The sequence below is a fragment of the Phyllobates terribilis genome, unplaced genomic scaffold (assembly GCF_046119375.1).
Source record: "Phyllobates terribilis strain yellow unplaced genomic scaffold, ASM4611937v1 Scaffold_340__1_contigs__length_2048258, whole genome shotgun sequence".
Taxonomy (NCBI): domain Eukaryota; kingdom Metazoa; phylum Chordata; class Amphibia; order Anura; family Dendrobatidae; genus Phyllobates; species Phyllobates terribilis.
In genome coordinates, this window is record NW_027363100.1 from 147856 (window position 1) to 161791 (window position 13936).

Below are 13936 nucleotides of genomic sequence, written 5' to 3' on the forward strand. Positions count from 1 at the left end.
TATCGTATTTTGCAGACCATAAGACGCACCAAAAATTTTTGGGAGGTAAATAGGAAAAACATTTATTATAATAAAATGGGGGTCTGTCTTATAGTCCTGTCTTATAGTCCGAATTTTCGGTTTCTTACTGAGGGGGGTGGTGGCAGTGGAGCGAGGTCACAGGAGGCAGAGTCGCTGCTGCAGGAAGTCGGCAGTAGGAGTGGGGCGCTGCTGTGGGCCCCAAGCTGGGAGGAGCGGGGTGTCCAGAAGGTGCGAGGCTGCGGGCCCTGGGCTTCAAGGAAATGTTAGCGGTAATTCAGGAGGGGAGGCCCTGCTCTGCTTATTGATTTCTCTGCAGTGGGCTTCAAGAAGTAGGCTGCTGGAGATGGCCAATACACAAATTGAGATCTCAGCTCGTCATTGAGCCGAGATCTAAATCTGCACATGCACTGCCTCCAGCGGCCATTTGCCTGAAGCCCACCGCCAGAAAATCAATGGGCAGAGCGGGGACTCCCCTCCTAAATCACCGCTAACATTTCCTTGAAGCCCAGGGCCCACAGCCTCGCACGTCCTGGACACCCCGCTGGCCCGCAGGAGCGCCCCATTTCTACTGCCGGCTTCCTGCAGCAGTGACCCCACCTCCTGTGACCTCACTCCACCACAGCCACCCCCCTGGTAAGCTACATTCAGACAATTATTATTATTAATAATCTGTCTGATATGCTGGGGTGGAGAGCTCCAGAGTAGGGGGGATGCACGGGAGAAATCTTGTATGCGATTGTGGGAAGAGGAGATAAGAGGGGAGTAGAGAAGAAGATCTTGTGAGGATCGGAGGTTGCGTGCAGGTAAGTACCGGGAGACTAGGTCACAGATATATGGAGGAGACAGGTTGTGGGTGGCTTTGCATGCCAAGGTTAGGGTCTTGAACTGGAGTCTCTGGGTAATGTGGAGCCAGTGAAGGGATTGGCGGAGCGAGGGGAAAAGCCAGGGAATAGCGGGGGGACAGGTGGATTAGTCAGACAGCAGAGTTTAGGATAGATTGGAGGGGTGCGAGAGTGTTAGAAGGGAGGTCAAAAATTTTGGAAAAAAAAGCATCTTATAGTCCATAAAATACGGTAAAACACAACGAGTCCCCAAGTACAGTATGTAGTCATTGTATCTGCAGACAGAGAACCGATGTCACATACAATTTCCGCCTCCATTCTGACCGCTCTCATCTGAAAATTCTCTTTTCCATTTTTCCTTCTTTATAGGCTGAAGAAAGATCTCAGACTGAAGATTTGGCTGTCTTTAAAGAACTGGCCGAAAAAGTCCTGTCTATACTAGAACGCTCATTGGAACGCCCGGTAAGGATCAATATTAATAGACGTATCTTAATCCACCGTATCTGAGGAGACTTTCTGAGAAAAGGTCTGAAGATGGCGCGGGATTTGTATCGTTACAATTGGTGCATCTGTAAATGTTGGTTTAGTCCTTCATGATTTATGTATTTGGTGATTTAGTAAAATCTTCCACATATTAATTATATATATTATATCTATCAGGAAACAACAGGAGGCGACGCCAAATATGGGCAAAATGTGAGCCCGAAAATCCCTGACCCTAATAGGAGTCAGCCGGAGCTGAACAGCGATCTGATTACAGGTGAGCGATCACCCGACCTTCTACAAGGAATATCCAGATATTACAGAGGACGGAGGATAATGTTAGATTTACTCTCTACTCTGTGTAATGGGAACCTGGCAGCACATTGTTACATATAGAAGTAGTGGTGTGACGGTATAGGCCATTGTCCCCTAATAATAATTGTTTGTAGAAATCCAATGTGCCAGTCAGGAGAAATGTAAAGTAGACACCATATACAAATCAGAATGGAAGTGCGCTGGGGGCGTGAAAGAAGAAATCCAAGTGCAGTGACACGCCCCCAGTGCACTTCCAGGCTAATTTGCAAATCTCTCCTATGTTTCAGCTCTCTTACCATCACTCGTATGTGCAGCGTGGGTGGGGGCTTCCTCATTCATGTGATGGAGGGTCCATTCTGCAGTGCTATAGCAAGTAACATGAAATAAATTAAATTTAAATTGCATTACTGCTCTAGAAAATGGGAAAAAACTAAGATACTGAGCACATAATTTGGCCAATTCATGAATGCCCAGCAGCCAATGACAAGGCGATCTTTTTGTTGGAATCCTCTCCTAATGTGAATCCTCTCCTAGGCTGAAGCCTACATTTATATGGGTAGGTAGGATCCTGTTGTAATTAAAACCACCCCGGGCTGATGTGTGGAGATAGGTTCCCAGCAAAAAAGGTCGCCTTGCCGTGACTGCTAGGCATGCACCCAGCAAAAGAAGGTCGTCTTGCCGTGACTGCTGGGCATGCACCCAGCAAAAAAAAGGGTCACCTTGCCGTGGCTACTTGGCATGCACCCAGAAAAAGAAGGTCGCCTTGCCGTGGCTGCTGGCCATGCATGAATTGGCCAAATTATGTGCTAAGTATTTTCCTTTTATCCTATTTTCTACAGCAGTAATGCAATTCAAATTTAATTTATTTCATGTTTACATGCTATAGCGTTACAGAGTGCAACTTTGTTAGTTATATATTTGGATGGCTACTCTTAGTATGCACCTGTTCACACCCATTTTCTTTTCGGAAGTGATGGTCAGTCTTTTGTTATTTATGAAGGGGTTCCTCCATCATTTACATTACATTTATCTATGGATTCCCCGTATATTCTCATATTTAGAATCCCCATATAACGAGTATTAATCCCATTTACAGACATCTTGTCATTTCTCCGTTATATTGCTGTATTATCTATGTAGGAATAATATCCTCTAATACATTTCATTTCTTCATCATTATTTTAGAAACAACTGAGCTGTCGAATCCTAACAATGGAATTAGTGAGATCCCGGAGATCCAAGAATCCGTAAGTATCATAGAGGGGGATGCGTGTGTGTCATCAGATCATGGGGTGTGAATGACTCGTCCAGTATTATCCCCCATACAACCATGGGACGTCTCTATTCTAAGTGTAGATGACCCTATGGTGTTAATTACATTTGAATTACAGGGAATCTGTCACCAGGTTTATGCTATTTGGTCTGAGAGAAGCATGATGCAGGGACAGAGACCCTGATTCCATGTGTTGATTACTTTACTCGGTGGAGTAGTTGTGATAAAATCACTATTTTTTTCTGCTGCAGAGCTCTGAATGCTGAGTCTTGTATAACCCCGCCCACACCATTGATTGGCAGCTTTCTGTGTACACTGTGCATAGGCAGAAAGCTGCTAATCAGTAGTGGAGGCAGGGGTACAGAGCAATAGGACTACCTGGCTAGACAGATAGTCTTCTAGTGATAATCTACTGATTTTATTGAAACAGCCACACACAGCCTAGTAAGTAACACATCACTGGAATCAGGGTCTCTGCCCCTACATCATGGTGCTTTCAGAATACATAGCAAACACCTGGTGACAGATTACCTGTAAGTCCTCCTCTGTGTGATCTCCCACATTATCCAGAATGTTATAGTAATGTATGATGACCGTTGCAGGGCGGCTCCAGGATTTCGTGGGCCCTGGGCGAAAGAGTCTCATACCACGATTCATGATGCACAGATACCGCAGATAAATATATATATATATATATATATATAGTACAAGGCCGAAGATTTCACTTCTTACATTACATGAGCGATATCTATTGTAAATTCCACAATAACTCAGAAAGCGGCGAATCCTCACAGCTCACAGTGCAGACCGGACAGTAATGTCCTCCACACAGTATAATGGCACCACATAGTCCTCTATACCGTATTATGAGCTCCATATATTGCTCCATATAGAATAATGGACCCCATAAAATGCTCCACGCAGGCTGTGCCCCCATATAATGCCCCATGCAGGCTGTGACCCCACACATAATGCCCCATGCAGGCTGGCCCCCCACATAATGCCCCATGCAGGCTTTGACCCCCCACATAATGCTCCATGCAGGCTGTGACCCCCACATAATGCCCCATGCAGGCTTTGACCCCCACATAATGCCCCATGCAGGCTGTGCCCCCCCCCCACATAATGCCCCATGCAGGATGTCCCCCTCCCACATAATGGCCCATGCAGGATGTCACCCCCCATATAATTCCCCATGCAGAATGTCCCTCCCACATAATGTCCCATGCAGGCTGTGCCCACCACATAATGCCCCATGTAGGCTGTGCCCCCCCACATAATGGCCCATGCAGGATGTCACCCCCCATATAATTCCCCATGCAGGATGTCCCCTCCACATAATGCCCCATGCAGGATGTCCCACCCCACATAATGCCCCATGCAGGATGTCCCCCACACATAATGCCCCATGCAGTATATCCCCCCCACATAATGCCCCATGCAGGATGTCACCCCCCATATAATTCCCCATGCAGGATGTCCCCCCCACATAATGCTCCATGCAGGATGTCCCACCCCACATAATGGCCCATACAGGATGTCACCCCCCATATAATGCCCATGAAGAATATCACCCCCCCCATATAATGCCCCATGCAGGATGTCCCCCCAACACATACTGCCCCATGTAGGATGTCACCTCTCACCCCATATATTGCCCCATGCAGGATGTCACCTCTCACCCCATATAATGCCCCATGCAGGATGTCACTTCTCCCCCCATATAATACCCCATGCAGAATGTCACTCCCCCCATATAATGCCCCATGCAGGATGTCACCCCCCATATAATGCCCCATGCAGAATGTCACCTCTCACCCCATATAAAGCCCTATGCTGGATGTCACTTCCCCCCCCCATATAATGACCCATGCAGGATGTCACTTCTCCCCCTCATATAATACCCCATGCAGGATGTCACCCCCCTATATAATGCCCCATGCAGGATGTCCCCCCCATATAATGCCTCATGTAGGATGTCACCTCTCACCCCATATAATGCCCCATGCAGGATGTCACTCCCCCCATATAATGCCCCATGCAGGATGTCACTTCCCCCCCCCATATAATACCCCACGCAGGATGTCCCTACCTCCCCCCCATACAATGCCCCATGCAGGATGTCACTTCTCCCCCCATATAATGCCCCATACCTCCATACATAAAAAAAAAAAATCAAATGCTCACCTCACTGCTCACCAGCTGTGGAGAGGTAAGTATTGTGCCGGCCGTGGTCCTGAGCAAGCATTGGGGGGGGGAGCAAGGCCCACTAGCTGGCGCTGGCACCACTCTCCTCTGCTCACCGGTCCCATACTGCGCCAGGGTGCCCGACAGCAAGTGGGCCCCTCGCCTACTCAGGGCCCCGGCACTTGCCTGGGTGTGCTGGGTGCTAGCGCCAGGTCTGCCCAGCGTCCGGTTTGTATCCTCCCAACATCATATCAGTGTAAATCATCTGGGACATAATATGGGGGGAGAAGTTTTTGCATCTGTAACTTTTTTTCCTGCATCTTCAATAAATCAGTATTATTTCTTATTCTTTTATAGAGCGTGATCGATTCATTGGTTCCGGCGAGAAAGCCGCATATGAGCGACTATGAAACTTCCAAACTCATCAGCAGTGGAAATTTTGGGTGATATTTCTGTTGCCATAATCCACATTTCTCAGGGTTCCCTATGACAATGCTTCTGCCCCTGCACTCTGCCATTCAGTGTTATCATAGGGAAATTATGAGATCTGTAGCAAATCAAACTGTAAGGAAAGCGATTTAAATAATATAATTACATATAATATAATATATAATAATATAATATTATTACATTCGCCTGTGCTAGACTCTCATCTGTTCTTATGCTGCCTCCTCCACCTGAGCTTTTCTGCTCTCCACTCTGATCTTTGTTTTGATGGGGGGGGCTCCATTATGAAGCTGATCAGAGAAGTTGGCTACACATGGTCACATGAAGGGTGACACCATATTGACGTCAATGACATCTACACCCTCCACCATGACCATGTGGGCCCAATCACTGGCCTCAGCAGCAGAAGAGAGCCCTGGAGCACATTCATTTTGGACCAATTTTATTTGCACTAAATTGTATTTGGTCAGTTATAGCGAATCTGCCCAAAGAGAATTTCGATAGATTCTCGTATCTATAATGTGACCTGGGTGATGGCTCCGGCAGAAGTGGCATTGTGGAGACCTCCAATAGGTGATCTATGTAGTGCTATTTTATGTATTTCTAGATGTGCATTTATAGTGGCGGCCAGACTTTTAGTATTATACATATGCAAATTGTCTCTTCAGAGAGGAAGCAAACTAGAACTCCACCTATAGGAAGTAGCAATCCTAAAAGTCAATATCGACCCTTTAACAAGCCTTGTCACATGACTTAGGATAATAGCCAAAACCAAAATCTCAATTTGCAGGAACTGCGTTCTGGGGTACTGCCCCTCTTCAGTGCAAAGTGTGAGATATGGTTTGACTGGGTGAGAGGTGTCTGACCGGTATCCAAGGGGTTGACGTTTCTCCTTGCGGACATGAGGAGACTTTTAAGCCACAATGCTCCTCTGGGAAATAGGATTGCTACTTCCTATAGGTGGCACTAGGGTGCTAGTTCTCTTCCTCTCTGAAAAGAGACAATTTGCATATTTCCCAGAAGAGCATTGCAGCTTAAAAGTCTCCTCACCTTGACATGCTTAACATGGCTTTTTCCGCAAGGAGAAACGTTACCGCTTGGATCCCGGTCAGATGCCTCTCACCCAGCCAAACCATATCTCACACTTTGCACTGATGAGTGCTTGTACCCCAAAACATAGTGTCCGAAAATTGAGTTTTTGGTTATGGCTATTATTCCATGTCATATGATAAGGCTCGTTAAAGGGTCGATATTGACTTTTAGGATTACTACTTCCTATAGGTGGCACTAGTGTTCTAGTTCTCTTCCTCTCTGAAGAGACAATTTGCATATTTCCCAGAGGATCATTGAGGCTTAAAAGTCTCCTCACCTTGACAAGCTTAACATTTCACTCTCCGCAAGGAGAAATGTTACCCCTTGGATACCAGTATTAAACATATAATGATTTCTATAGATGGATTATTAATAAGGATTTATTATAACCGATGGATTCTCCTTCTCTCCAGGGCCGTCTACTTAGTGCATCATAAAGACTCACACCAGACCTTTGCTATGAAGAAAATGGCTAAGCGGAACCTAAATACTGCACAGAGATTGGAATGGGCCTTTCTGGAGAGGGACATCTTAACATTTGCTGATTGTCCCTTTGTGGTCTCCATGCTCTGCTCCTTTCCAACTAGATCTCACCTGTGTATGGTCATGGAGTATGTAGGAGGTAAGACACATCTATTGTATTATATTCAGCCCATGTCTGCTTTCATCTTATCACTGCTCATATCATTAGGACATTGTTGGTTACATCCCCACAGAGCATTTACTATAGGTTATCTATTACCAAGATGCTCGTAAATTCATTGATCTTGGTGCAGGGGCGCTATGGGGCTCATCAGTCGGAGGGGGTCTGTCGACGCTCGGCAGTGGGCAGCATCCCTCCACCTGTCAACACAATTTCAGCGGTATTTGCTTCTTCAAGGAGGTGGGGTAGGTGGGGGCAAAAATACTGAGTAGGTGGCTAGTAGGGGCCAAAATACTGAAAGGGGGCCGTATGACTAGATATGGGGGGACTGTGAATGATGAGTGGAGGTCATCATATTAAGTGGGGTGCTGTGGGGGTCCTCACTCTATATGGAGGCCCCCATTCTGTGTGGGGACATCATACTGAGTGGGGAGTTATGCGGACCATTATATTGTGTGAGGGACTGTGGGAACCATTATCCTGAGTGGGAGGGTTGCTGTGGGTGCCATCACACCGAGTAGGGGGTTGTGGCTGGCCTCCTTCTAAGTGGTGGCCTCCTTAGGAGGATTCACTGTGGGGATACCATACTCATTGAGTGTGGGTGTGGGCATTTTTGGGAGCATCATACTCTAAAATGGCCATAAAAGTTGTATTGCTGGTGAGAACACCAAGCTGCTTCAACAGGGATATAAATATATTTCTTTTTTATTTTTTAGGGTTGGGGGCAATTACAACTTTTGATATGGGGTCTTGTGATTTCTATGTACGCCACTATCTGTGTGATCTCCCCAGGATGTTTCCGCTCACTGCTCATTATACATCATGGTTATCTGCTCGTGGTATATCATGGTCATCTGCTGTATAAACCCCTCACCGGTCATATTTCCTTTCTTCTATAGGTGGAGACTGTGGGACCCTTCTAAGCACCAGGGGTCCTTTCTCTGTCCCCATGGCCCGCTTGTACTTTGCAGAGGCGGTACTTGCCGTGGAATACCTGCATAGTTACGGTGTGGTGCACAGAGACCTGAAGCCGGAAAAGTAAGTGCCCCCGAAGTATAATAAAGTGGGGAAAGTTGTCATTTATTATCATTCAGTCTGTGAGGCTAAAACCATCTTCTCTTTTGCAGCCTCCTGATTACATCTACTGGACATATTAAAGTTACCGATTTTGGGATTTCAAAACTTGGTCTAATGATACCGAAAACCAACACCTACAAGGAATTAGCAGTGGACATCTCCAGAGAGTTCCAGGACCGTGAGGTCAGCATCACCTACAAGAACTTAGCTTGTTATTTGCAAATCTCATCACACTATTGTCTCTTCTCTACGTTCTTCCTTTCTAGAGAACTTTTCCACTAATATTTTATCTTCTGCATTGTGTTTTAACGATGATATCTTGTCATAATAATTGTTTCATCGATTCTCATCTCTATGTTCTGTTGGTTTCCAGTTCTGTGGCACCCCATGTTACATAGCCCCAGAGATCATCCTGAAAGAAGGCTATGGAAGACCTGTTGACTGGTGGTCATTGGGGATCATCCTGTATAAATTCCTGCTGGGATGTGTACCATTTGATTCTGATTCCCTCACTGAGCTTTATAAAAGGGTTGTCATTGGTGAGTAGAATAATCCGATCATTGCGTTGATTGGTTACATTTGTTTAGTTATTTCCTTTGCTCTAAGTTACAGTCCAGTAAAGAGGTTTTATTTTCTGTAATTTTCTATGTAACAGGAGAACTAATTTGGAATTGTGATCGCGCTCCACCCCTGGATGCTCAGAATCTCATCACTGAGCTGCTCAGAAGAAATCCTGTGCGTAGACTTGGGACAGGTAACAGATATACTAGTATTAATATTCCCTTATTAGACCAAGGACATATCGCTCATGTCCATGAAGATCAGCATTTCTCTATCAGCTCATCTACTGTATTTCTAGTTCTCCACACTAAGACTTCCAGTTTATTTCCTTCATGTCGACTCAGTTTTGTCATTAGTTCAGATTACGATAAACTGTTCAGATATGGAGCCATCCCTGACTATGTCCGCATCACTTTTGTTTTTCTTTTTCTAGGAGGAGCATTTGAGATCAAGGTTCATCCATTCCTGAGTGACTTGGACTTTGACAACATTCTGAGCCAGGAGCTGGAGTATGTTCCTCAGCTTGTTTCAGACGCAGACACCAGCTTATTTATCAGTAAGTAGAAGGAGACGTCATCTAGACTAAGCGACTGTTTGTCTCATCTTCCCTAATATGTGATCATCTGTTCCCATTAATATTAGTGATAAATAGTGACTGTGTTATACTGACAACCTCTAATAATACTTCATTACCTATTTCTTGTAGATCATTCTGATATAAACAAACATCTGGTCTCAAAGGATGAGGAAGGCACAAGTGAGAACAATGAGAGCCTTGACTTCCAAAATTTTACGTCATCTTCTGAAAAGCTTTGTAAAGTAAGTATGTGATTAATAAATCCAAAATATGTAAAAAAAAAGAAAAAAAACTCTAAAAGTACATAAAAAAATATTTTATATCTTATTTTTATCCGTATTTAGCTCTGTACCATCGCTACCAGGATGGTGAACAATGAGGATCCCAATGCCCCTCCAGAGTATACACAAGAAACCAACACAAACATCTCAGAAATGTGAGTAGATTAGAAAGGGTCATTACTTCATTACTGGGAGTTCCAGGCTGATCTATGTACACAACACCAAATATAGGACATAAATAACAGAATATCAAATGCAGCATTCACCGTTTCATGGTTAACGGTCATTGTACTTTTGGCTTCAGAAAATGCAGAAGATAACAGCCCATAATTGTGGCATGTCATGCATTTTTAGCACTGTCTACTCTGTAGGAGAGCTGTAGTATTACTTGCCAGACATTCTTGGTAGTTGTGTTCTGATCCATGGAAGGTAGTTTAGAGCAGAAAACCTTCCCCACTATGACAGTCATATGTCCTATTAGGCCTTATAGTCAGTGTTCTTATAGTGAGACAACCCATTTTATACTGTGTTTACTTACGATTTACATGTTTTTCTTCTTCAAACAGGCAGAAAGAATCTGTTCCTGTATGTAATACAGACTATGCTGTTACCATCTTGCCACCCTCGTCTCCATTGCTAGGTATGTACATGTCTACAGCACCAACAATGTGAATGTTGACTTCAAGGCTCAAATATTTCCACATGGTTTTTCTGGTCTACTATGTTATCCATGTTTCATGGATCTCAGCTATGTTGACCATGGGTTCGTACTGTATCCCTATTTCCCTAATTTTGTACAGGAGTTTTTTTTCATGTATTCTGTTTATTACGTTGCATCATCTTTTAACCTAGTGAGATATAGCGACTGTGTTATACTGACACCCTCTAACAATCCTTCCTTACCTATGTCTTGTAGATCACTCTGATGAAAACAACCATCTGATCTCAGAGGATAAGGAGGGCACAAGTGAGGACGATGAGAACTTTATCTTCCGAATATTTGCATCATCATCTTCTGAGAGGCTTTCTAAAGTAAGTATGTGATCGATAAATCCAAAATATGTACAAAAAAGGATCTATAAAATTAAAAAGTATATATATTTAATAACTTATTGTTATCCACATTTAGCACTCTACCACCACTAACGGGATGGTGAACAACGAGGATCCCAAGGCCCCTCCAGAGTGTACACCAGAATCCAACACAAACATCTCAGAAATGTGAGTAGATTATGGGGTCATTACTGGGAGCTCCAGGCTGATATATGTGCACAACATCAAATATAGGACATAAATACCATAATATCAAATGCAGCATCCACCGCCCCATGGTTATGGGTCATTGTGCTTTCAGCTTTCGGAATTGTTGGATATAACAGCCCATAATTGTGGCCGGTCATGCACTTTTAGTGCTGCCCTCACTGTAGGAGAGATGTAGTATGAAATGCCGGCCATTCTTGGTAGTTGTTTTCCTCTCAGCTCTCTATAAAAGGTAGTCTTGAGCAGAAGACCTTCCCCACTATGACAGTCATATGTCCTACTAGTCCTTATAGTCGGTGTTCTTCTAGTGAGACAACCCCTTTTATATGGAGTTTACTTGAGATTTACATGTTTTTCTTCTTCAAACAGGCAGAAAGTATCTGTTCCTGTATGTAATACAGACGATGCTGTTACCATCTTGCCACCCTCGTCCCCATTGCCAGGTATGTACATGTCTACAGCACCAGCAATGTGAATGTTGACTTCAAGGCTCAAATATTCCCACATGGTTTTATACAATACTATAGGTCTCTTATGTTATCCATATTATGACAAAGCAGATCCTATAAGAATATATTGTTACTGATTTTTTTTTTAATTTTTCATCAGAATTTCCATCTCATGAAGAAAGAAAATCGGCAATAAATCTGAGTATGGAGCAACAAAACTCAGAAAATGGAAAAAATGGGAAAAAGAGACGAGGTAAGTGTGAGAATCAACTCCATGTTGTGTGATGTCAGTGAGAATAATTCATGTGGAGTAGATGTCATCTGTCAGTGATGGGATTGTCACATGTATGATTGCTGACAATGACCCCTGACCTCTGTATGATAATATTCCTCTGCCGTCCGGCCACAGTGACTGCACAGCATTATCATGTAATATGGAGTCCCATCACTTACATTATATTTATTTCTCTTCTCATAGGTTCCATCTTCCGCCGGATCTTATCATCCTGCCGGCGTGGATTATCCAGGGCTGCTCGCGCATTTGCATGCTGTCACTGTTGCCCTAAAACCATCTAAAAGACGGGACACCTAAGCATCCAGCGCCCTGAAGTCCAGCAGATCCATCATCACTGCTGGAGCTGTATAGAAGGACCTTCACCATCTACCTGTGGCCTTCTGACTGGTCAACCTGGACAAGTTTCAGTAACGCCTCTGTCATCGGGCTCCGCGGTATTCATACTGCTCGTCTGACGTGTCATTTACTGATCACCTGGTATCTGACCTCGGCTATCTTCCTGACTTTGATTTATTCTATTGACAATGTTCACGATTTTATTCATCCCATTATTAATTAAAAAAAAGTAAAATCTGTTACTGTTGCTCTGATTCCTTTTTGTCTTGAATTCACAAATACTTGTAACTCACTAATTGCTCTTCTTCTCACTAAATGTATTTCTCATTATCCTTAATGCAGCAGTCAGTCTCATATTTCTGTCCAGCAATTACACTGGTGCATCCACCCTGTACCAGTCATTACACTCATCCACAAACCTCTCCACACTGCTGCACAGTCCTGCATCTCTACCATATCTACACTCCAATGAGCTAAGATTAACATCCTCCATAATCAGGACCTCCCACTCTCATGTCCAAGACATTTTCTCTGCTGCACCAGCTCTCAGGAGTGCACTACTGCAGGCAATCAGGTTCATTCCCACTATCAGAGATTTTAAGTGTGCAGTAGAAACAGATTATTTGTGGCAGGACTGTCAAATCACCTCACTATTCTAAGTTTTTCCTACAGCACTCAGTAGCACTTAATATTTGTACATATACAGATAATGGTTGGTGACTGGTTCATGCAGCCTTAATTCCACAAAGATAGAAATAAAAGGTCAACATGTTTCATACATCCAAACCATCCTTAATCATGGCAGAAAAACATAATTTTAAGTTCCCACTATGAATATTTGGTGAGATATCACAGCTGTGTATTTTCACAGCACAAAGAACGCATCTTACAGATCAGCAAATCACAGTGTGCTGACGCTTAGTGTTGTAGTTTTGAACAACACCATTCATTTTATCATATAATGTGTTGAAAAATGAGAAAAAATGCCAGGTTTGGGCTCCTTCATTTTACAGTGTGTATTGTGTTGTAAAAACAAACTGGCAAAATGATTCAGAGTCAGTAGTACGATTACTGTGATACCAAACTTATAAGGTTTATATATATATATATATATATATATATATATATACAGTGTTTAGCATAAATCAGTACACCCAAATAGATTTGTCAGCAAACCTGTAGTTTCCTTTCAGAATCATCATTTTATATGGGATACCATACTACAAAATACTCTCGCAAATTTGAGCCATTGAATGCAAACAAGATTTGGTATTTTGCAGACCCCAAAAAAGTAATTTTCTTAACAAACTCATTCAAGATCATGTTTCAAAAATGAGAACATCCCAGTAACAGTCTTAAGAGAAAAGCTAAGTTTAGACAACAAATTTCTAATTAACAAGAACTGAACCACAAGTAAGTGTAATTATTCATTAAACAGATGTCCAGCAGACAGGTGTCTGTAAAAGGAAGTTACTTAATAAAGAAAACTCCTTCCCATTTCATGCTATCAGCAATGGCACCACATAGAAGGGAAATGTCACAAAACCTGAGAGAGAAAATAATTTCTTTGCAATAAATGTGAAGTCTACAAGAAGATGAGCAAAACTTTACTTATCAGTCAGAATACTGTAGCAAAAGTGATGCAAAACTATAACAAAGATGGAACTGCAACCATCTTACAGAGACGTCCAGGCCGACTATGGAAGTTAACACCTAAACAAAAGCGTCCTCTGATGAGAAGGGTAAGTGGCACCACATAGAAGAGAAATGTCACAAGACATTTCTGAGAAAGAAAAT